The sequence below is a fragment of the Lontra canadensis genome, unplaced genomic scaffold (genome assembly GCF_010015895.1).
Source record: "Lontra canadensis isolate GAN:19392208 unplaced genomic scaffold, GSC_riverotter_1.0 scaffold124, whole genome shotgun sequence".
Lineage (NCBI taxonomy): Eukaryota > Metazoa > Chordata > Mammalia > Carnivora > Mustelidae > Lontra > Lontra canadensis.
This window is the reverse complement of record NW_022631118.1, coordinates 2,296,762-2,320,106: the sequence shown is the minus strand read 5'-3', so window position 1 is coordinate 2,320,106 and position 23,345 is coordinate 2,296,762. Positions and strand designations below refer to the sequence as shown.

Sequence of the window (23,345 nt, the reverse complement as noted above, 5' to 3'; positions counted from 1 at the left end):
TAGGACAAAGCCAGATAAATTCTTGAGATGAAAAATAAATTTGTATGATTTTTTTAAGATAAAAAGCAAGGCCCTAAGGCATTTGATCCTTCTGGGAGGAATCCTTGAGTTACTCTGTTGTAAAAGCACCACATGAGTAGCACTGATTTTGCCCCAGCTCTGCCACTGACATTCTGAGTGATCTCTCAGCCTGCATTTTCTCACGGGTCAAATGTGAAAGTGGTGTGGGTGATCTCTAAAGGCTTTTCCAGGTATCCTGTTTAGAGTCTTGTTTTGGGTATTTTTCCATATTCTCCTCCAGCTCAGAACTGCCCATCAGAGCAACACTCCAGGTTCTTCGAGGGTGCCTCCTCTGAACAGCATCACCTTCTCTTGTGACCCAGCCCTGCTCTCTGCTCTTGTCACTCTCCGCGGTCTGCCTGCCTGCCTTCCCCACTCACCCCTGTCAGCCTCAGCCATCAGCTTTGTGAGGATAATAGGCCCCAGATCTACAGCTTTAGCCTTCTCTTTTTCTACCTTCGCATCCAGAACCAGGACCTCGTAGCTTCACCTTCAGCCCTGACCAAGCTCACACCCCTTGGAATTGTCCACAGGCACCACAGGAAGGAGGAAAGAGGCTAGGGAGGTTCATCTCAGTTTTATTTTGGATTCTGGTTGGGACAAAGACGGAAGCAGTTCCCCAAACACTCCCACAGGGGGGTATTTTCAAGGTAGCTCCAATCACCCTCTGCAACCCTCTGTTTGTTGCCTTGAAGAAAGTTCTTTCCTCATTTCTCTCTCTGCCTCATTGCACACAGAGAATCTCTTTTCACTGTGTGTATACTATTTGTCATTCAACAATGTGACAGAAAATGATTCTTTGATTAAAAAATCATTGATTTCTTTTTCCTTTTTGACTAAAAAGAAAAGTTGTGATGATTGGATTGAGATTACTGAACTAAAAATTACTGTAGCATATTAAGCGTTTAGAGGTAAAATCTATGAGGTCTACAGCCTACTTTGAAATGAATCAAAAAATTAGATGGATGGTTGGTTAGAAGGGATAAAGGAAGCAGAAAGAGCAAAATGTTAATTCCTAACCTCAGTGGTAGATATATAGGTGTTTCCTGTACAATGCTTCCAACTTTTCTGTTTTATCAGTAATTTTCCTAGGAAGACATTGGGGAAAATTAACATAGCACATATACGTTTATCCTCCTTACCTATCACTGTAAGCTCAGTTCTTTATCACATGTTCTCCTTCGTAGCTCAGACATGTTAGTTTGCATAAACATAAAAGCAAAAGATCAATACATATTTGTCAGATGGAGGAGTGAGTGAGTGAGAGGCAGGTGCCACGAAGCATCTCCATTCAGAACTTATTCAATAGATATTTACCGGTAAAAGGTTCCCTTCAGCTCAGTGATCTGCTTCAGAAGCAAGAGAATCCACTTTTGCCCTCTGAAGCTATGGAATTGGGGAGGATTCCTAGAAAGGCAACCGCAGCGCCCTCCTGCTGCCTGCAGACCCATCTTTGCTGCTGCCTCCCGTGACCTCCTGTCCCACTCAGGACTGGCTACGTAATTTGCAGAGCCCAGTTTAAAATTAAAAATTAAACAATCATTCAAGCCCCACATCGGGCTCTCTGCTCAGCAGGGAGCCTGCTTCCTCCTCTCTCTCTGCCTGCCTCTCTGCCTACTTGTAATCTCTGTCTGTCAAATAAATAAATAAATAATCTTAAAAATTAAACAATCATTAAGAATTTCAAGATGGCAACAGCGGAACATGAAACGGAGACAGGGGCCCTCTTGAGCAAGTCTGTGTGGCTGCTGTATGCCACGCCTGCTCTCTGGTCCTTGTACCCAATCCCGAACATGCCCCGCCTGGTGAGATAACTAATGTAAGGTGCTCTCACCTCCCTCAGGGATCTGCATTTTGAAACACAGATCACTGAATGGTTCTTTCTCTACAAATGCCAAAGGGACATCAGGTTGAGTGTGGGATTGTGTGGGGACATGGATCCTCACTCTACCTCATGCTACACAGGCCATGCTCCCTTCAGTCTGCCCAAACCCCAGCAGGTTCTGAGGGGCTCTCTCTGGGATCAAGGTCAAGCCTATAGAGAAGGTGCAGGCAATGGGTTGTTCTTTGAGAAGAGAGAACAGAAGCTCGAGGAGGCACTTCGGTCAGGGCAATTGGAGAAGAAAGGTGGGTACCTATAAATCCTTTAGAGCACTGTGTCCCTAGAGAAGCAGGAGAGGAAGGAGAGGGTTCTCCTCCCAGCTCTGCCACTTGATGGGCTGTGTGGAGTTTGGATAAACAGCCACGCCTCCAATTTCCTTACCTGTAAAGCAGGGAAAACATCATTACCTCCCTCCCTAGGCTGCTGAGAGGGTCCTCTGAGGCAGTGGGGTGGGTAAAGCTCTGCTAATCCCCAGGTAATGAGGACCGGGTGACAAGCAGAAATGAATCCCTTTTCTCTAAAGAGGTTTGTGTGCACAAGCAAGCCCTCATTTTTGAATTAAGGCAATGGCTCCATTCCAAAACCATTAGCTGCAGTAGGACTTTTTCCAGCATGATTACAAATAGTCTAATCCAATCAGGCCTATGTGGCAGCAAGTAAACAAAGGTAGTCAGCGTCTCTTCAGTTCCTTGGGAATGCTGACTGGAGCAGCTAAGATTGTGAGGAGCCAAGCCCTGGGCGTTTCAGATATTAGTTATTAAATGTCTCCCACAAGCCCATAGGGTTTGGATCTTATGATGATCTCCAAAGTACAGATGAGGAAACGGTCAGCTCAGACTCAGAGAGGTGAAGTAACCAACTCAGGGTCACACAGCTAGGAAGACACTGACAAACTCAAGATTCCAACCTGGGTCTATCTGTTTCTCAACCTTTGTCCTATTGACATTTTGAACTGGATAATTCTTTGTTGTGAAGGACTGTCCTGTGCATTGTTGGCTGTTTCACAGTATCCCTGGTCTCTGCTTGCTAGGTGCCAGTAGCATCCTCCGCCTCTTCCCAGTCGTGACAACCAAAAATATCTCTAGACATTGCCAGATATCCACTGGGAGCCAAAATGATCCTTAGTTTAGAACTATGGTCTAACTGAAGAATAAACACCTTGAACTGACAAAGAATACAGCTTTCTGCTCAAGGTTAAAAAGGGTAGATGTTATCTAACAATGCAATGAATTGTCTTGATAGATTCTTTTCTTTGGCCCTTCATTCTTTTAGCTGGCTGGAATGGTAGTAGGATGAATAGGGCTTAAGCAGCCTTCTTGGGACCATGAGGAAGGGCCACAAAATAAGAAGCAGCAATTTGGATGGAGCTGAGGTCTCTGATGACTGCAAAGCTGCCAAACCAGTCAGGGCTCTCCCTCTCTGGGATAGGTTAGGTTTTCTATCACACACAGCCAAACCAAATCCTAACTGATACACAGTCCCTGACTTCAAGGAATTTGTCCATTAACATGAGAATAAAGACAAAAGATAAAGGAACAGCATCAAAAAAAATAAAAAATTCTAGAATGTAACCTGCACAAATATGATGACTGAGGTAAGATCAAAGCAGGTGACAGGACAGAGGAAGGAGGGACAGCCTCTCTCAAGGTAGAGTGAAGATGTCAAGAAGAACATTGGAGAAAGAGTGATGTGTGAGCTGGGCTTCAAAGGATGAGTAGAAGTTCACCAGGAGGAAAGAAGAGAAATTTAAGGATGAAGAAAAAAAAGAATAAAAGTACAGAGCTGAGGGGCGCCTGGGTGGCTCAGTGGGTTAAGCCTCTGCCTTCAGCTCAGGTCATGATTTCAGGGTTCTGGGATCAAGCCCTGCGTCGGGCTCTCTTCTCAGTGGGGAGCCTGCTTCCCCCTCTCTCTCTGCCTGCCTCTCTGCCTACTTGTGATCTCTCTTTCTCTAACAAATAAATAAAATTAAATTTTAAAAGTACAGAGCTGAGTGTGAGGAATTGGGAGGGAATTGTTGGAATGATCAATCTGGGAAGGCATCAGGGGATAAGGTGTCAGAAAGCTCTTTTATACCTCTATGCTTTTACTTGTGCTGTTTTCCCGTATGGAGCACCCTTTGCCTGGAAGCTCTTAGTTGCTCTCCCTCTGCATCCCCACAATGCCTCCAACACTCCCCTTGATATCACCATGCTTATCATTATTTCTTCAGCTGATTGTCTCTAACTAAACAGGGAGTACCTCTGGGGCATGGAAAGTGTCTACTATTTCTGTTTCCAACGTGAAACACCAATTACCACCAAGGAGACACCCCCTTCTTTACAGCAGGGCCACCCCTTTTCCTTCACCACCATTCTCCTGTGCTGGCACTATGCAGGTACATGAGGGATGCTCAAAGGACATTTGTTGGATGGGCTCTGAAAAGCAAGACATGAATGAAGAGTAGCAGGAGATGCAGGAGGAAGAATCCAACTGCAGAAAGCATGGGCTTGGGGTGCCTGGGTGGCTCAGTGGGTTAAGCCTCTGCCTTCAGCTCAGGTCATGATCTCAGGTCCTGGGATCAAGCCCCGAATCGGGCTCTCTGCTCAGCAGAGAGCCTGCTTCCTCCCCCACCCCTGCCTCTCTGCCTCCTTGTCATCTCTGTCAAATAAATAAATAAAATTCTTTAAAAAAAAAAAAAAAAGAAAGCATGGGCTTATTTTTCACAAAGATGCCTACACCAACAAAAATCAGAGGTAAGATTTATGCTATTGATGAATATTGATAACCTTCATTTAACTTTTCTATTTTTCCTGGAAACTTTATTGTTGGAAATTTCTCTTATGGTAATCCAAAACATGAATACAGATTTACGCACAAGGATGCTTACTGCAACATCATTTATGATAGCCAATAAAAGAAAAGAAATTTAACATCTGGGAACTAAACATATTACGGGATAGTTACAGAATGGAATATCATGCAGTCACTGATAATCACATTTACGGACCACCATTAGTAGTATGGAAAAATGCTTACAATGAAATTAAATTTACAGATGCTGTTTATCCTGGATGATGTCAATTCTGTTATCAGGTTTAGTATAAGGGTGAGTCTCGGTTAGGTTATATTAACAGTGGTTTTCTATGGGTGGTGGGTGATGTTTATTATCTTTGGCATTTCCCAAGATACCAACAATAAGAGCATCTTAGTTTTATACCAGGGGAAAATAAGAACTAACCGCATTCATTTTTAAAAACAAGATAAAATAGATTTATTCCATTGGGAAAAAAATTTTAAGGAAAGGTCTTCCACATTCTTAGCACATCTTTTATTTTCTTTAGTGAAAAGTGAGAGTTTGGGATTCTTTCTTGATACATTCTAAACTGCCTCGCCCACCACTCCGCATTCCAAACTGCTCTACCCTCTGAGACTCATTTGCATTGGATGTTTATCTTAATCAATTCAGTCTGAACATTAGTTTCTTCGCTCCAATTCTGAGAGTGAGGTTCCATGCATGAAAGTACCCCAAATATTGCATATTCCCATTGAGTGTCGCCAAGGTATAATTTCCATAAAACATCCAGGCTTATCACTGCCACTGGCTGTGGTGCAGAGAGCAGACTGCAAATAGCAAAATCCCGTTATAAACCTGGTGCTGTAGGAACATGCCTGATTTTGAATGTAGGGCAGTGCTGGGTTAAGAGTTAGCCTCTGGGTAAGGTGCAAGAGGTAGATGACCTTGTGGGGAGAGAGTGGCCCTGAAGATTTTTTCTAGGGGTGGAAGTATACATTTAAATGTCTAAAGAGGCAGGAAGGGAAAGTTAGTAAGAACAGGGACTGTGTGTCTCGAGCAAGAGGAAATGGTGGGGACTGGGGCAACCTGGAGAGCACATTCTGTCTGAAGAGGACAACTCTTGCTCAGATGCCACCATCGGCTGCAGGCCCAGATCTGCCTGTTTTAAAAATGAAGCATAAAAGCTGGATTTTTACATGGAATCTTTTAGTTTTAAAATGTCACTTATTGCAGCCCCAGGGTGGTTCAGTTGGTTAAGTGTCTGAGGATCCCAGGGGTCCTGGGATTGAGGTCGGCATCAGGCTCCTTGTTCAGCAAGGAGCCTGCCTCTCCCTTTCCCTCTCCCTCTGTCTACCCCACCCCCCCACTTTCTCTCAAATAAATAAATAAAATATTTTTTAAAAAAATAAATAAAATATCCCTTATTTAGTTTTTTCATTTGTTTTCTTGAACACTTAAAAACAGGTCAAGCAATAACAAATTTTGAGGATGTGACCTGTGAGCCCCAAGCTGGAAATGTGAAGCTAGTTCATAGGGAATCTGGAGTGCTGATACAAGATAATGACCCTAGAATAGACTCCTTTTTGGGGTAGCTGTCCAATTCACAAGCTTCCTTCTTGGGGAACCATCATCCAGCTAGGAGTAGATACTGGCAGCCAAATTTATACCATGTAAACGTGACCTCTAATAATAATGTGATTGGACTGTAGGATGTCATCTGAGCTAGAAGGGCTAAGTTGCATTCTTTCTTCTAGAAAACTGGGATGGGGGTTGTGCGGCCAAGACAGTCTATTGGTCTCATGAACTGAAGTGACAAGAAAGGGGAGGGGTTGTGGCTGCCATCGAGGGGCAGTTGTGCTCATATGCAGACGCCCTGAAGTAGAGGAAAGGTTGTAACAAGGCAGGGAACAAATGTCATGACCTGTGCTGGAATAACTGATCTCTCCATGTGCAAAGATGAATCTAGACCTCTCCCCCTCACACCATATATAAAAATCAACTCAAAATTGACAATAGTCCTAAATGTAACAGCTAAATGTCTTAAAACTATCAGAAGAAATCACAGGAGAAAAGCTTTGAGATCTTGAGTTAGATGAAGATTTCTCAGATACAATGCCAAAGGCATAACCCATAAAGGAGAAAATTAAGTTAGACTTTGTCAAAATTCAAAACTCCTGTGTTTCAAAAGGCACCAGTAAGAGAGTAAGAAGCTAAGAATGGGAGAAAACATTTGTACCTCATGTATCTGCTGGATCATACATCTGATGGATCCAGAATGTATAAAGAACTCTTCCAACTCAATAGTAATAAGACAAAAAACCCAATTTAAAAATTGGCAAAGGAAGCAATGGCCACAGTCGCCAAACTGTGGAAAGAACCAAGATGCCCTTCAACGGATGAATGGATAAGGAAGATGTGGTCCATATACACTATGGAGTATTATGCCTCCATCAGAAAGGATGAATACCCAACTTTTGTAGCAACATGGACGGGACTGAAAGAGATTATGCTGAGTGAAATAAGTCAAGCAGAGAGAGCCAATTATCATATGGCTTCACTTATTTGTGGAGCATAACAAATAGCATGGAGGACAAGGTGAGTTAGAGAGGAGAAGGGAGTTGAGGGAAATTGGAAGGGGAGGTGAACCATGAGAGACTATGGACTCTGAAAAACAATCTGAGGGTTTTGAAGGGGCGGGGGGGGGGAGGTTGGGGGAACCAGGTGGTGGGTATTGGAGAGGGCACAGATTGCATAGAGCACTGGGTGTGGTGCAAAAACAATAAATACTGTTACGCTGCAAATAGATTTAAAAAATTAAAAATTAAAAAAAAATTGGCAAAGGATCTGAATAGACATTTTACCCAAGAGGGTATAAGAATGGCTCAGAAACTCATGAAAAGATGTTCAACATCATTAGTCATCAGGAAAATGCAAATCAAAACCACAGTGAGATACCACTTCATACCCACTAGTTGACTATACTTTTAAAAGACAGACAATAGTAAGCGTTAATGAGAATGTTGAGAAATTAGAACCCTCCTATACTGCTGGTGGGAATGTAAAATGGTGCAGCCACTGTGGAAAAATCGGGCAGTTCCTCAAACAGTTAAATGGAGTTACCATGATAACCAGTGTTCTTACCTAGATATCTACTCAAGACAATGGAAGATACACGTCCACATAAGAATTTGTATGTGAATGTCTCTAGTATTATAAAAATAGCCCCAACATGGAAACAACCCAGATATTCATCAACTGTGAATGAATAATCAAAATACGGCATATCTGTGCCAAGGAGTATTATTTGTTAATAAAAAACCCCCAGAGTACTGATGTATGCTATAGCATGGATGAACTACAAAAACATCATGCAAGTAAAAGCAACTACACACAAAAGGCAACACATTTTATGATTCCACTTACAGGAAAATTCCAGGATAGAAGAGTCATAGAGACAGAAAGTGGATTAGTGGTTGTCTGAGACTGGGGGTGGAAAGAGGAAGGAGTCTTTGGGAGTGATGGCAATGTTCTAAAATTGAATTCTGATGATGATTATACAACTCTGGACATTTACTAAAAATAATTGAATTATCTGATTTACTCAGAATGAATGAGTTTTGTGGTATATAGATAATATATCAAAAAAGTTGATTAAAAATAAGTTCAGGGACGCCTGGGAGGCTCAGTCAGTTAAGTGTCTGCCTTAGGCTCAGGTCATGATCCCAGGCTCCTGGGATGAGTCCCGCATCTGGTTCCATGCTCAGCGGGGGAGCCTGCTTCTCCCTCTTCCATGCCCCCTTGCTTGTGCTTATGCTCTCTCTCTGACAGATAAATAAATTAAAAAAAAAAAAAGAAAGAAAGAAAGAAATTCGGTGGTCCAAGCAAGAGGCTGTCTAGGTTTCCAGACTTCTGTTTTAAAAACTTGTTTTGGTACACTAGTATTGCTTTCTAAAATACTTACCAGGCACCAGAATTTTTTTAAAGGAAATAAAGGGGTGTTAGGTAGATAAGGATTAAACTAAGGGTAGATTCTAGAGAATCACTGGAGTTGGGTCACAATTTTGACTCTGAGCTTCCCAGGAGCCACAGCAAAGAGGAAAAACAGGATCAATTACAAGATTCTAGTGTCATTAGCAATGTCATAATTAGCAATGTCATAAGCAAAATAGTTGCTTTTAGCAGAAAGACAGCTTTAGCTGGAACTACGGTTTTAGATAAAATGGTTTCTTATAGTGGGAGGCACACTGAGATGTTACATTGTAACTTCTTAATCCTTAGCAGCAATAGAGTGGACAAAACTTAGCTACATCAACTCTTTCCTCCTGTGCATCCATGATCCTCTCTCATTTTATAATTTGGCTTAAGAATTTGGGTTTGTTTATTTGATCTTTCCAAGCCCCACTGCTGGTATGACAGGCTGGGATTTTGAAATTAGGCCAGGAATGGGAAGCCAAAGCATAATTATCACTAAATGTCAAACAAAAGAAGCAGAAAAAGCCCAGCTCCATTCTCGCTTACCCTCTGATATTGAAAAGCAATGAATGAGAAGAAAAAGTAGTATTTCTTTTTTTTTTTTTTAAGAGAGAGCAGGGGAAAGGGAGAGAGAGAATCTTTTTTTTTTTTTAATATTTTATTTATCTATTTGACAGACAGAGATCACAAGCAGGCAGAGAGGGAGGAGGAAGCAGGCTTCCTGCTAAGCAGAGAGCCCGACACGGGGCTCGATCCCAGGACCCTGGGATCATGACCTGAGCCGAAGGAAGAGGCTTTAACCACCGAGCCACCCAGGTGCCCCAAAAAAGCAGTATTTCAAAGGCTTCCTATGACATACCAGCATTGGGCTGGGAGGGTTTCCATGTTGCTTCATTGAATCCTCGCAGTGCAGGTTATGATAAAGGAATCATTTTTTGCCCCTATTTTAATGATGAGGAAACAGAGGTTTCTGGAGTTTATACGCTTTGGTGCCCTGCACTAAGATCCAAAGATGACTGAAGAACAAGTCCCTTAATGGCCCAAGTGATACACGCCTTCTAGGCTATTTGAAGGGGCTTCAGACCACCTGCCCTAACCCACCCACCTTTTCACTATAGTAAGAAAGAGATAGAAGTAAATACATGTTTTAAATAAACATTTCATGGCATTGGTACTACGAACATTTGTGGTAACATTAGACAAGGACACTGTACACAACATTAGGCCCAGCATACACACACGTATCACTTCAGAACACAATGAATAATGTTTTATTTTTGTTCCAAATCCCGGAGATTAAGCCTTGAGAAAGGTACTTTCAAAGAACAAAGTTATCCAGCCTGTTTTCTTCTTGAGAAAAAAAGAATTATGTATGATATTGAAGTAAATAAAAGAGCTGGCAGAAGAGAAAGGAGAGGCAAATGAGATGTTTACAAGAGAAAGCTCCTAGATAATTGGGAGTTTCTTTAACGTCTGTCTCTTTCAGTCAAGTGACCCCCTGCCTGATTGTGCGGCAGCCATGCCAGCACCATACCTGGGGCTCTTCGGCGCCACCTGTTGGCCAAGCCTCCTACTGGTACTGGGCCAGGCTTGTCTCTAGACTGAGGTTATGCGTGTACAGGAGCATAGGTGGGAGTGAATCAGTCTGGCGGCTCGTTGCATTCTCATATGCATTCACTTATCCATCCACCCATCCATCCATCCATCTTCTCTTCTTTCCACCAATCCACCCATTCAAAAACTCCTTATTGAGGCATCAGGCACAGATTATGTTAGGTGAAAGATAGACACAACCCCATTGCTCATGGAACTCATGGCCTATACCAGTGGTTCTCAACCTTGGCTACCTGAGACATCTATTTCAGGGAAGACTGAGTACAGGTACTTTTCCCTATTTTTCTGTTAAGTACAATTAAAAAAAAAAAACCCTGAACATTATATTTAAAACAAACATAAGACAACTCTAAAAGGCAGAGAGGCAAAGGCAGACCAGCTAGGGATCCCTGGACCCAAAGAATGACACAGTGTTAGTTCCCTGGGTTTTTGTTTGGCCATATATATCTGAGACTTTGAGCTACAAAGGATGGCAGATCAGAAATGCCAATGGGCACAGATAAATAAACAAAAAGCCCCCCCAAAAGCCTGCTGTGTCTAGCCAAAGGACCAGGAAAGGAGAAGCCTAGCAAAATAGAAAACTTCTAGACTAAAATTGGTCTACTTGCAGTCAAACACCACAGACAACACTAGAGTCCCATTCCCATCCTGGCCAGCAGAGGCCGAGGGGAGCCAAGATGTCTACCATTGTCAGACTACAAGGTGACGTGACTCTCTTGCTGGGGACGTGTCCCTACATTCATTAATAAGGATTTTCATCCTCATCAGGTAGAGATAAGCCCTGCAGCCCACCCCCCAGAGTCAGTGGAGGCCACATGGTGAGCAGTAAGGATGCACCTCTATCCCTCCCAGCCAGGGAGTTATTCCTGGAGGCCTAGGAGGGAGCCAGAACTTGTTCATGCTCATGAGTAATGAAGACCCATTCCCCTTCAGGTATCATAGAAGCTGAGCAGGGAATCTGGACTTCTACCCCCACCTGGAAGTAATGAGATGGCATACCCCCTTCTCACTGCCTCCTCCTTCCCCTGCCAGAGCAGTGTCTCATAACACCAGATAAAACAGAAGACTTAAATTTGATACAGAGTCTCAAATACCCACCTAAAACACCCACATTTCAGTTGAAAATAATTTCTCATATAAAAAACTGGGAAGAGCTCAGACAGAATTTTTCTTAAAGCAATCAATAGATACCAATGCCAAAATGACAGGGATGCTAGGATGATGCAACAAACACTTAAAGTAACCATCATAAAAATGCTTCATTGTGCATATGGGAACATCCTTGAAACAAATGAGAAAATAGAAAGTCTGGGAAAAGAAACAGAAGAAAAAAGAACCAAAATGGAAATTTTAGAACCAAAACATCTGGTAACTAAAATAAAGACTCAGTGGTTGGGTTCAACATCAAGATGGAGGAAATAGAGGAAAAAATTAGTGAACTGGAAGATAGGACAATAGAAATTACCCATTGTCCTGGAAGATAGGACAATTACCTATTGTCCTGGAAGATAGGACAATAAAAATTACCCAATCTGAACATCAGAAGGAAAACAGACTGGAAGCTAAAAAAAAAAAAAAAAAAAAAAAAGTCCCAGAGATCTGTAGGACTATATAACAAAAGACTTAACACTCATGTAGGCATAGTCCTGGAAGTTGACAAGAAAGAGTGTACAGATGAAAAGGCACTTGAAAAAAACTTCCTAAATTTGTTAAGAGACATAAACCTTCATCAAGAAGCTGGGTGAACCTCAAACAGGATAACTGCCTCTCGAAACCCACACCAGGATACATAATAGTTAAACTTTGGAAAACTAAAGGAAAAAAATCTTGAAAGCAGCCAGAGAAAAATACCTTACTATAATGAGAATGACAACAGATTTCTCATCAGAAAATGTGGAGATGAGAAGGAAGTGACATAAGATTTTCAGAGTCCAAAGGAAAAGAAATGTCAACCCAGTATCTCTCACTCAGCAAAATACCCTTAGGAAATGAAGGGGAATCAATACATTCTCAGAAGAAGAACTTGTGCAAGACTTGTATGCTGAAAACTACAAAATGCTGACGAAAGAAATAAAAGATCTAAATAAATGAGATACACGGTGTTCACAGAGTAGAAGATTCGGCTTAGGAGATGTGTCAACTCTCCCCAAACTGATGTACAGATTTAATGCAATTAATGTCCAAATCTCAGCAAGGTGTCTTGCAGATATGAAGGAGACCATTCTAAAATTTATATGGAAGGACAAAGGAACTAGAGGATGAAGAGTCGCATGCTCTTCTGACTGAATCAGCCAGGCACCCCTGAATTTCTACTTATCACACAAAACTCATCTTAAAATTTCCTTCTTCTTCGAAGCTTTCCTATATCCTTTAGCCACATCTAAGCATTCCTTTCTCTGGGTTCCCACAGTATTGTTTCCATATCTCTATTCTTCCTTTAAGATTTTTTTTTATTTATTTGAGAGGTAGAGAGAGAATCTCAAGCAGACTCCATGCTGAGCGAGGAACCCGATGTGGGGCTCTATTTCATGACCCTAAGATCAAGTCATGATTCCAGAGTCCTGAAATCAAGACTTACATCAGGCTCCCTGCTCAGCAGGGAGTCTGCTTGTCCCTCTCTCTCTGCCCCCATTTGTGCTCTCTCTCTCTCTCACTCTTTCTCAAATAAGTAAATAATAAATAAATCTTTAAAAAAAAAAAAAGAAAAATACTAATGTCTGGCTCCCACCCTTAGACAAGATACTGATTTTCTTGTTATGAAGTGTGGTCTGATTATTAGGATTTTTGAAAACTCTCCAGATCCAGCCAAGACTGTGAACCAAGACTTTGCTTAACCAAAGCTGAATGGTAGTAGGAGCTCAGTAAATGAAGAATAGGTGAATGGATGAATTCTTTCTCTAACACATCACAGTCCTGACCCAACATGACCATTTTTAGGGTTTCATGCTATGCTAATTCATTAATATATTCAGGAACTATTAATTAAGCAATAATGCAGTACCTGGTGTTATGCTAGGCCACGCTGCTGGAGATAAAAACATGAGTAAGACTCTCACTTCTCCCCCTGTTCCAATGTGCCTTTGGGAAAGCTGGAGCTGTGTCCTTGTTCGTCCAAGAACTTTCTGTCCTGCTGGTTAATTGGCCAGTACCAACAGCAATCATCTCCCCAGTGGCTGACAGCAAACCTTCCTCCTGGCTGCTTCCTTCGGCAAATGTAAGGACAGACTATATAAATTCCCAGAGAGAAAGTTCCTGAGGGTAGGAGTGAGTGAACCGAGCAAAAAGAAAGTGGTCCTGTCTGGATCTCTCCAAGCACTGCAGAAGTGACTGGTGAGTCTCACAGGAGAAACCCTGTGCTACTTAAATAAACTTCCTTCTGGGTGTGTATTTACACAAAGAAAGTCAAAGGCCTTAGGATATGATTAAGATCTGAACTACCTCATACTTAAAGAAAACTTCCTTCCCAGTTGCTGCCTTCTCATACTCAGAGCTGCTTTAAGATTTGTACCACAGATTACTGAAAAGCAGAGATAATAATCATTTGTGCCATTGCTGTTCTGGTTCAGACTTTGATAATATCTCTCCTCCATTGTTTTTTTAAACTTATAATGTATTATTTGCCCCAGGGCTATAGGTCTGTGAATCATCAGGCTTACACATTTCACAGCACTCACCATAGCACATACCCTCCCCAATGTCCGTAACCCAGCCACCCATTTCCCTACCCCCCCAACCCCAGCAACCCTCAATTTGTTTCATGAGATTAAGAGTCTCACGGTTTGTCTCCCTCCCGGTCCCACCTTGTTTCATTTTTTCCTTCCCTACCCCCTACAACCCCTCACCCTGCCTCTCAAATTCCTCATATCAGAGAGATCATATGATAATTGTCTTTCTCTGATTGACTTATTTCACTCTCTGCTCCACTGTTTAACAGCTTCCAAATTGGTCATCCTGATTCTGATCTGGGTGCCCTCGGCCCATCCTACATGAAGCAGCCAGATAATCTTTCTAAAAAAACCACACTTCCAATCACCTCTTTCTCCCATGGAAACTCTAATGGCTTGCCATGGCTGTCCGGCCACAGTTGGATACACTGGGTAATCCCCCTATGTGTAATACAAGGATAACCCAAATGAAACTGGGCTGTTTTGTATCCAGTCTAACCATGATACTACATTCAGAAGAAATTCAAGTCCAACATCCAGGAAGAAAACAAATGGAAAATAACTTAAACCTTTTCTGAAGACTCTTAAAAAGGCAAAAAAAAAATAAAAATCCTAAAGCACATCTTGTCCCTTCTATTACCCTAGTGTGCCACTTCCTGGGTCAGCTGCCTGTCATTGAATCTCCTCTTCTCCTCTCAAAAACTGTAGTTTGCATTGGTTCCCCCTTCTACTCTATCTTTCTCCCATCCACACTCCAGTCTTTCTAACCTGTTGAAGTCACCTTGCATTTTTAACAGAAATCCACTTTGCTTTCCTGGTGTTTTCTTTTCCCATAAATTACTCCAATCAGCACAAGAGAAGCCCAAGAGACAAGCATTCAAAAACAGATTCCACTCTGGAAACCGAGGGACAGGGACAGGGACAGGCTGTGGCATATTAAAACCTTTGACCTCACACAAGAGCCTTTTCCATTGGGATGTACCCAATTTCCTGTGTGGCCTCCTCTCCTGCAATTCCATGTTGCCTCCATAAACCTGGCTCTAGAGCATCCCCGTACCTTTGCAAATGCCGTTGCCTCTAGGGGGGCTGCCTGTTTCTTCCCTCTTAGCCTGACAACATATTCAATTAATTATTTACAACCAGCTCTGATGTCACTTCCTTTAAGACTTTCTCAGTTCAGGGGCGCCTGGGTGGCTCAGTGGGTTAAGCCGCTGCCTTCAGCTCAGGTCATGATCCCAGGATCCTGGGATCAAGTCCTGCATCGGGCTCTCTGCTCAGCAGGGAGCCTGCTTCCCTTCCTCTCTCTCTGCCTGCCTCTCTGCCTACTTGTGATCTCTGTCAAATAAATAAATAAAATCTTTAAAAAAAAAAAAAAAGACTTTCTCAGTTCCATGAGACAGAGTCCATTGGCTTCCTTCTCTAGGGTTTTTCTGAACTTTGTACAGACCTCAGTTATAACCCCTGTCAGGCTGGGTTGTAATTTCTTAATTACTGATCAGACTTTTCATTAGACTGTAGGTGCCAAATTTAAGTCTGAGTCATCTCTGTGTCCTCAGCCCCAAGAACCAGGGAGCTGCACAATAAACAGTTACCGAATGCTCTAGAAATATGCTCCAGCTATGAGTGCTGTAGAAAAGCATTTCCCAGTGTTCTCCCCTCTGCTCATTAGCCTGGGAGCTCATGTCACGTGGAGCTTGAGAGATCGGCGCTGGCACTCACATGGCTACATCTGGCCAGCCCTCCAAAGGGGTGTCTGTCCCTCTCTCTGACCCCAGCCAGGCCTGGTTCTTGCCTAGTTGAAATAAATGAAGTTAAATGCAGACCAGCAATTAGGCCTGGGAATGCAATAAAGGCACGCAGACTTGAAGGGAAGAAGTCAAACTTTTCAATTTGCAGATGACAGGATCTTATATCTAGAAAATCCCAAGGGTTCTACAAGAAAATGATCAGAGCTAATAGACGAATGTGGGGGCCCTAGGTCCTTAGTTTGGGATGGGGGCCCTGCTGCCCCGGGGAGCGACCTCCCATGGCATTTGCCAGCACACCTTCTTCTCCACTGCTCTTACCCCCAGCACATGGTGTGCCCCGTGCAAGGCTGCCTGCTTTGCCCTCAGGGACCTGGGCTGTGCCTTTGTCTGGAAGGCTTCTCTCCCACCACTGCCTTATCTGTAAACTTGGGAAATGAGAGCTACATCTATCGAAGCTGAGGGTTTGTTATGCATAGTCTCATTTAAACCTTATGGGAACCCGGTCAGGAAGGAACTATTATTATCACCCATGATTTTTTAGGGGGTAGGGACAGAGGGAGAGGGAGAGTATCTCAAGCAGACTCCCCACTGAGTGTGGAGCCCGACATAGGGGTTGATCTCACGACCCTGTGATTAAGACCTGAGCTGAAATCAAGAGTCGGACACTGAACCCACTTCACCACCCAGGCACCCTGTCATCCATGTTTTTCAGATAAGACTCTGTTCCTGTCCCTTGCCCAAGCTCCACAGCTACATGGCTATCTCCCCAGTTTCCGAGCCCAGGGTATGGGTGTTAAAGAGAGGCTGTTAGTACCCCATCCCATCAGAATAACTACACTACCATTGGCATATAAGATTAATGGACGATTTTAAGGAGAAACTGATATAATCGTGTTCACAGTGGCATTATTCAACGGGTGGAAGCAACCCAAGCGTCCATCAACAGAAGAATGAATAAACAAAATATGGTCTATTCTTATAATGGAATATAACCTCAAAAAGGAAGGAAATTCTGATCCTTGCTACAACAAAAATGAACCTAGAGGACATTGTGCTAAGTAAAATAGCCAGTCATAAAAGACATACTGTGTGGTTCTATACTTAGAGCACATTTATAGAAATGTTGAGCACATTTATTTAGAGCTTATTATAGAAAGTCTAGTGATGGTTGCAGCTGGGGGAAGCGGGAATGGGGAGTTGGTGTTTGATGGATACAGAGGTTCAGTTTTTTAAAATGAAAGAGGTTCTGGCCAAGCAACTCCTTGCGACACTCTGGAGTGGGGTGTCTAACACGAAAGGATTTGTCAGTTGAAGGGGATCTTTAGAGGGAATCTTCCTGGGAATTCAAGGCAGATTGAATGGGAGTTCCTGATAGATGTCAGGGTGCTCACTGAATTGTTACATTTTACATTTTCTTATAAACTCATATTCCCACCTCCAGATACTTCAAGGAGCAGCAACCCCAGTGATTTCATCTGCCTTGATTTCTCCTCTCAGTTCAGTCAAAGAATCAGGAGTTGGTCATCTCTCTTCTGCTCCCAAGGAAGCAGGATTGTGTAGGACACCGGCTAGGAAAAGTGACCCTTAGAGAGGCAGGGAACCCTTCCCAGGTAATTACCCTCCACTTGTCTGTTCTTTAAGCCCACAAGACCTGGTGAAGGCAGTAGAGGCAAACAAAGCTTACAGGACACAGCCCAAGCCTAGAAGGGTAAAAGCAGCACCATTTCCCCTACATAAAACACCAGAAAGCAATTTACTGTCTCGGCCTTGTGTCTCCGGTGCATTTTCACCTGCCACGGGCAGGCTTGGGAAGCGTTGGGGATTCCACACCTCTCACTGCCTGCTGTTTCCCAGGGCCACTGGGTGCTCCGCATGTTTGGAGGTAACACAAGTATGGGCAGGCTCAGCCCAGAGCACCCCAGGTCCCAGCAAGCAGCCTACCAATCTCAGCTACAGTTCTTACCAGAGATGGGATTTTCAGGAGAATCAGGAGGTATCAGACCTCAGAGAAAGGACTCTGCCAAGATCACAAAGCAAGTCAGGGGGAGAGGTGGACAGAGGTGGAGACAGCACTCACGGCTTCTGATGCCCAAGTCTGCTTCTTTCCAGGACCACCAACTCACAATGACAGATCTTACAAGGGTCTGGGTGTGAATGACATGCATTCTTTTACTAAATGGCCAGCATTTTGAGAGCTAAGTGCTATTATAATTTCCTTTCCAGATAAGGAAACCAAGGCTGGGAGAGGTTAAATAACTTGCCAAAGGTCAGAGAGCTGGCAGAAGGCAGACTGTGAACTTTTATCTGATTGTATCCAATACCTTTTCCTTTCTTATTTTAAGTGTGTGCATGGTTTGTTTGTTTTTTTAACAAAACATGAATACAGGAAACAACACTAATGTAATGGGTTTACTCAATAGATGATTGTAAGATACACACCACCAAGGTCAAGAAAGAGGACTTTGCCCCCCTCCACCCCTAATCCCTGAAGCAAGCCTGACCAGTGTCTGAACTCTCTGCCTCTTTGCTCACGCTTGTTCCTTTATCCCACACCACCGTTCTATAAAATCAGTACTGACCTACTGAGATCCTGCCCAACCCAGAGGCCCAGCTCAAAGGCTACCCCTCCTGAGACACTTTCCTGATTCCTACTACCTGGCCTGGTCAGAACCTCTGTCATTTCTCAACAGGACAGCCCTTTGCACACCTCTCTCATTTTCTTTAGTACATTCTATCTGAATTTGTTGGTCTAAATAATAACTATCTAAGGTCAATCATCATTATTGAGAACTTTCACTGTGCTGGTCACCATGCAAAGAACTTACATGCATTGTCTCATTTAACATGTAAACCTCTATAACCATGTCCATTTTAAAGACCTGGAAACTGAGGCTCAGAGATACTAAGATGTTCAAGGTCACAGAGTTAGCAAGGAACAAAGCCAGGCATGCATGCATGCATGTATTCATTCATTCAGTAAATCATTATTTATTAAGGGCCTATAATATACTAGACATATACTAGATATTGGGAAAAGAGCAGGAATCAAGTCAAAGTTCCCATCTTTAGCGGAGAGACACGGTTCATTAAAAGAAAAAAAAAGTAAATACTACATTAGGTGATAACAAATGCTTTGAGAAAACAAGGGGAATATTATATCTGAGGTAGGTGTGCTATTGGATAAAGTATGGTCAGGGTGATGTGACATTTGAGCAGAGGCCTAAAGGACGTGAGGGAATGAATTACACAAAGATCTGGGAGAAAGAGCATGATGGGAGGAGGGAACAGCCTGGGCAAAGGCCCTGGGGTGGACACATCGTTGATATGTTTGATAAACACCCAGGATATCAGTATGGCTGGAGCTGAGTGATAAATGGTAGCAGAAAGGTGGTAGAGATGAGATCATCTGGGGCTTAAAGATGTGCTAGATACTTTGGTTTTGACTTTGAATGAGATGGGGAGCCACTGGAAGATGGTTCCTAGAACCCATGTTCTTCATTACTATGCTATACTTTCTGATTGTTACTTGAATGAGTGCCAAAAGGTACTTACAGACATTTTCTCATTAAAACCAGCAGGATGGCAGCCAGACAGCCCAAAACAACAAGAGATGGCAAGATCTGAGCTAACAGGTCTGGCATAACCATCCCCTTGCTAGTCAGGAGGATCTGCGGCCCCCATAGCACAGGACTGGTTGGGGTTCTGGGGTGACTTGAGTGGGTCCTCTAACTGGATTGGCGAAGTGTAAACTTCTCAGGCCTGTTCCTGGGGAGGTCTCAGCCCCTCCATGAAATGTGTCCTTTGCTTGAAAGAGGCAGAGAGAAAAAGGCAACATCTATAGTGACTCACCAGAGAGAAATGAAAATTGTGTCCAGGCTGGAAAACAATCCATTTGAAAGTCACACATTTGCCTCCAGAATGAATATATATATACACACATATATATATATACACACATATATATGTATATATATATATATTCATGAACATGAACATGAATATATATATATATATGTCCTTTTTTTCTTCCTCTTTCTCATTAGAAGTATGGCAGAGCCTTCTCATACACACTGTCTCACAGCATGACAGAAACCATCTCCTGAAATTCCTGCCTTCCTTCCTGTTGCAGTTCTCTCTGAGATAAAAATACAAACCCCAGGATATGGCCAGGCCCCCAAACCACCCCCCTCCCTGCCCCGTCTAACTGAGAAGTGCTGTCTGACAGTAGCGTGGAAGCGCTGGTGGTCCTAGGACCGTCCTGTGGTTGCAAACCCACCAACCATCCCCCAACTTCGGAGTGCATAGGAACCTCTGAGGAGCCTCTTAAAAGGCAGATTCCAGGGAACTGGACCCGGAAGGTCTGGCATGAGGCCCAGAAGCTGAGTCTTTAATAAGGAGTCCTCAGTGCTTCTGATGTTGGTCTGAGAAACACTGCTCCAAGCCCCATGAATAGCACTAATAGCCCAATCTTTCTCCATTGAACCTTCCAGGAAGTGGCCCCAAATCCTTTCTCACACCACAAGTAGCACGTTTTGGCTCCCAGCACGGGTGGGAACTCTCCTGGGTAAATCTGAGCAGAGGAGAATCTTGAAATCCCAGTCTTTGCTGATGTTCCTGACTTGAGCTACCAACAACATGCAGGGTTTGCTCTCCGGGTCCTTCTCAGGAAGACCCACGCCCTGAAATTGCAGCTGCCCTGGGGGCAGGCATATCTGAGAGGGTGCCAGACCTGCCCTCCTCTAAAAGGAAAACAAGGTCTAATCCTGATTATGAAATGCTGTTTCATCTCTCAATGTGCTGAATTTACATGTTGGCAATAGGTACTCCCCTAACAGCTGGAAACAAAAAAGCTCAATGGGCAACATTTATTATTATAATTGCTGGAATAAGGGGCCACCAGCTAGAGCTCCTGGCTGGCAACCCTTCCTCGGGATTTACAATAGTGGTTTGAGAGCCCTGTTAGCTGCTTGCTTCAGGCACCAGATTTGCTAATTAAAATTCTCCCATGGTGCATTCAAGTTCATTTATGTCTGTGCTCAGATGTCACCTTCCTTGTCTATTTTGTCTAACAAATTCTTCTTCCCCAAGCCTTCTCTCATTTCTAACCTCTTAGCTTGCTTTATTTTTCCTCTTCTGTTTTCTTTTTTTTTTTCTTCATAGCACCCAGCATTACTGGAATCGCTTTATTTGCTGGCTACTTTATCTTCTATCTCAATCCCCCTAGCAGGTTAGCTCTCTGGGAGCTGGGCTTTTATCTTGTTCACTGCTGGATTTTGATGCTTGGCACGTAACAGGTATTCCATCGATATTTGCTGAGTGCATGGATAAGTGAACAGATGATGTTATTATATTTTGAGAGTCCACGGAACTATCTCGAACTCCAGGGTGCTCTACTCATGGGATCCTGGGGTCTTTGGGGTACTAAATGAATATACCAAAAAAAAAAAAAAATTTGTTCAGTGCTTACTACATACCAGCTGCACACAATATTTCATTTTGTCCTCAAGGCAGTTTTGCAGGCTAGGGATTATGAACCCCATTTAAGGGGTGGAAAACCAAAGCCAAAGCCACAGAGCTGGTATGGGGAAAGGGGGATTCAAATCCAAGACAACTAAGACTAAGGGCTTTACCCATTAACAGCTGGAATGGATGTTATCTGCCTTATGTTGACACTGGGATAAGATCCAGAGGTGAGCAAGACAAACCCCTACCCTCCAGAAATTGTACCTACAGTCTACCCCGCCATGTAGTAGAATGACAATGGGCAGGGGCTTGGAGTCAGCCTCTAAATCTGAGCTCCAGTTCTTATTAGCTGAGCCTCAGGATCCTCCTCTATAAAATGGAGCTAATAATCCTTTCCTTGTAGGGATGTCCACTGAGACAATACATAGAGAGTGTACCAAACAGAGAGCCTGGCATGTAGCTAGCACTTAATAAACAATCGAGTTTATTGGCTACCACGGGAGAGAAAAAACTCACATTAAAAGCGTTGCTCTAGCCCTCTGGTTCCCAAACTTGTCTTCATGGAAGATGCCACGAATTGAATGCTGTGTCCCCCTGATTCATATATTGAAGCCCTAACTGCCAATGTGATGGCATTTGGAGATGGGCTTTTAGGAGGTAATTTAATTTAGATGCAGTTGTGAGAATGGAGCCCCCATGGGATGAGTGCCTGTATAAGATGAAGAAAAGACACCAGAGGGTCCTCTCTCTACCATGTGAGGACGCAGTGAGAAGGTGGCTGTCTGCAAGCCAGGAAGAGAGCCCTTGCCAAGAACCTGACCATATGGATACTCTGATCTCAGACTTCCTATCCTTCAGAACTGTGAGAAGGACACATCTGTTGTTTATGCATCCAGTCTGCGGTATTTTGTTGTGGCAGCCTGAACTAAGACAAGAGATTCTGGAAGTCACAGGGCTATTATTAGGGAAACACTGTAAACTACGATAGATTAAATTTCTTCATACAGATCAGAAGCTATTTTACTACCAGATCAGATGTGCCAAGAAAAGAATCAAGAATCTCTACACAATTAAAACTTACCATCACAAATAAATAATTTCCAAATCTCTTTGTTAAGTACAGTTGACCCTTGAATGACATTGGGCACTGAACCCCTGTGCTGTTGGAAGATGAAGACGTATGACTTTTGACTCCCCCCAAACTGAACTATTAATAGCCTGCGGTTAGCTGGAAGCCTTACTGATAACGTGAGCAGTCAAACAAACCGTATTTTATTTATTGATTTACTTTTAAAGATTTTATTTATTGACAGAGATCACAAGCAGGCAGAGAGGCAGGCAGGGGGGGGGGGAAGCAGGCTCCCTGCTGAGCAGAGAGCCCGATGTAGGGCTCGATCCCAGGACCCTGAGATCATGACCTGAGCCGAAGGCAGAGGCTTAACCCACTGAGCCACCCAGGCACCCCTAACCCATATTGTATATGTGTCTTATATACTGTATTCTTACAGTAAGATAGAGAAAAGAACATGGTAAGAAAGTCATAAGGAAGAGAAAATACTTTCACAGCACTCTGGTATCTTCATCTTATACAGGCACTCATCCCATCATGGGGGCTCCATTCTCACAACCGCACCTAAATCGAATTACCTCCTAAAAGCCCCATCTCCAAATGCCATCACATTGGCAGTTAGGGCTTCAACATATGAATCAGGGGGACACAAGCATTCAATTTGTGGCATCTTCCATGAAGATATGTTTGGGAACCAGAGGGCTAGAGCAATGCTTTTTTTTTTTTTTTTAATTTTATTTTTTATAAACATATAATATATTTTTTTCCCCAGGGGTAGAGCAATGCTTTTAATGTGAGTTTTGTCTAGCTATTTACATTCTTAGAAAACCAGAAGCTATATGAACAACAGTTATCACGGGATTGGTTAAGTATGGGCTCATAAGAACACTAAGAACATATGCAGCTGTTAATAATGATGTGGATGTGGGAAGATGTTCGTAGCTGTCAAATTAAGAAGGTTACAGAATGGTATGTAACTGTATTATGCGAAATTGGATGAGTGTGTATCCTTGGAGAAAAGGTGCCTGAAAATTCGTAGTTGGTTTTTCCTTGGTAGAAGGATGTTAAGTGACTTTTTAAAAAAGCGTTGGATTTTTAT

At 43.0% G+C, this 23,345-nt stretch overlaps 1 protein-coding gene across 2 annotated transcripts in view; it reads right to left on the bottom strand.

The window, feature by feature from the left end:
• Window positions 1-23,345, bottom strand: part of HRH1 (histamine receptor H1) — an 88,684-nt gene that overhangs the window by 3,356 nt on the left and 61,983 nt on the right. The gene's annotated exons all lie outside the window — the stretch shown is intronic.